This window comes from Montipora capricornis, chromosome 9 (assembly GCF_036669925.1).
Source record: "Montipora capricornis isolate CH-2021 chromosome 9, ASM3666992v2, whole genome shotgun sequence".
NCBI lineage: Eukaryota > Metazoa > Cnidaria > Anthozoa > Scleractinia > Acroporidae > Montipora > Montipora capricornis.
Window position 1 is genome coordinate 38886016 of NC_090891.1, and position 2500 is coordinate 38888515.

Genomic DNA, 2500 nt, shown 5'->3' on the forward strand with positions numbered 1-2500 from the left:
TTTTCAAATCCATTACTTTGGATGAGGCCTAAAAATAAAGACTTTTGAAAAAATCTATAGGAGTTCTCATTTTGACTGAACAAACCTTATTTTTTTGCCAAATCATGAAGTGACAATGTCATGCTTTCTTAAGAAACTGCATGTCATAAACTTTAAATTAGCTCTTGACAGCCGTCAAGTGATCGTTTTCGCTACTAGAACTAGAAAAGTCAACAGAAAACGCCATCAAGATCTGACACTCGAGACCTAGAAGAGTCAAACACCGACGGTAAAAGAATTCGAAGACAAAACCACATAGAATTACTATTATTTTCAGTTGCAAACGAGAAAGGAAGAAGAGCAAATTATAAGCTCTCCCGTTCGAAACCTAAGCCAGGCCAGCATGCTTAAAAACTGTACGGACAAACTGAATAATTCGTCTTTCGTGGATGGATGTTCCAATGTCGCGGAAGTCGGACTGTCCAAGGAAGAGAAAGCCATTTCAATAGCAACCTATTCCATCGTACTCCTTGTCGCGTTGATTGGAAACGTTCTAATTATCCTGGTGTTTTCCAAAACCCTTTCTATTTCAGTTGCGTGCGTGCGTGCAAACGAGACACATCGGTGTCACAAAGCATATGCAATTGAATAAATTTCGGACAGTTCACATCAAACCCTTTGCGAAAGAACCTTGACTGTAAATAATAAAGCACAAAAGAGACAACAAGCTTTCATTCAAATAATTTTTCACTGTCACATTTCCATTTTTTTTACCTTTGCCCGGCACAGTTGAGTACAAAATGAATGTAACTTGCCAGACAACTTAGATGCGACTTCAGTAAACACTGTGATGCATTCAAGGCGTTCGATTCCTTCACTGTTTGTTAAATCCATAAAAGAATTGCCATTTGATTTCAGTGTTGAATATAATACCAAGTTAGTAAAATATTAGAAACAAAACTCACTTGATATCCAACGGCGAAAAATGGCGGAAATGCTCTCGAAGACCATTACTCGTCGCTTTAAACGTTCCAGATATTTATTTTCACCGTCTGACTTGTGTATCCAATTGACGTTCCATTTTTGAGCTCCATAAGGGTATATTTTGGTTAAAGATGTACTAAAACGCCATGCGCGTTACAAGAACTTTCGACGCCATTGCAGGTTAATGAAATATCCTCCTGTGTGCACCAGAGAAATCTACGCATTACGCCAGCCCCTTCAAACGTAACAAAATACGCACAGAAGACTCTATGCACAAAGACACCACTTAGCAGGGGAGTGACAGGCAAGACTTTTACCGACACGGAATAAAAATTAAAAAAACTACGGAGAAATGAAACGCAGATTCCAACTGGGTTTTGCATCACAGTAAAAAGGTGAGAAAATTTGAAAACAGTAAGTTATATCGTTGTTGCGCGTTATCGTGAGAACAGGTGAAAACGACAAGAAATCGATAATGTGGATGAAAAATGTATTTTACTTCGTTTTCGCAGAACTGAAAACGGAAAATTTTTCAAATCCATTACATGTACTTTGGATGAGGCCTAAAAATAAAGACTTTTGCAAAAATCTATAGGAGTTCTCATTTTGACTGAACAAACCTTATTTTTTTGCCAAATCATGAAGTGACAATATCATGCTTTCTTAAGAAACTGCATGTCATAAACTTTAAATTAGCTCTTGACAGCCGTCAAGTGATCGTTTTCGCTACTAGAACTAGAAAAGTCAACAGAAAACGCCATCAAGATCTGACACTCGAGACCTAGAAGAGTCAAACACCGACGGTAAAAGAATTCGAAGACAAAACCACATAGAATTACTATTATTTTCAGTTGCAAACGAGAAAGGAAGAAGAGAAAATTATGAGCTCTCCCGTTCGAAACCTAAGCCAGGCCAGCATGCTTAAAAACTGTACGGACAAACTGAATAATTCGTCTTTCGTGGATGGATGTTCCAATGTCGCGGAAGTCGGACTGTCCAAGGAAGAGAAAGCCATTTTAATAGCAACCTATTCCATCGTACTCCTTGTCGCGTTGATTGGAAACGTTCTAATTATCCTGGTGTTTTCCAAGTACAAGCCACTTCGAAAATCAATCAATTATTTCGTGGTCAATATGGCCGTCTCCGATCTCTTGACTCCCTTGACGATCATGCCCTTTACAATTGCACAGACACTATCTTCAGGTCCCTTTCTTTCCCGGCTTCAGCCAAAAGTTGCAAATATCATTTGCAAACTTTGCTATTTTCTTTCTGATGTTTCTGTGCTGGTCTCCATCCAGAGCCTTATGCTGATTTCAGTGGACAGGCTGATTGCTGTTGTCTTCCCTTTGAAGATAAAACTCATCTCGCGGAAAGTGCGATTAGTCTGCATCCTGGTTTCGTGGATTGTGGCCATAGCTGCTCATGCTCATTACCTTCACATACTCCATGTTTCCTCTTATGGTTATTGCTGCTTCAAAGCCAATTGGACTACGGAAACCAACAATAAATATAAGACAGCCATGTTCATCGTATTCTA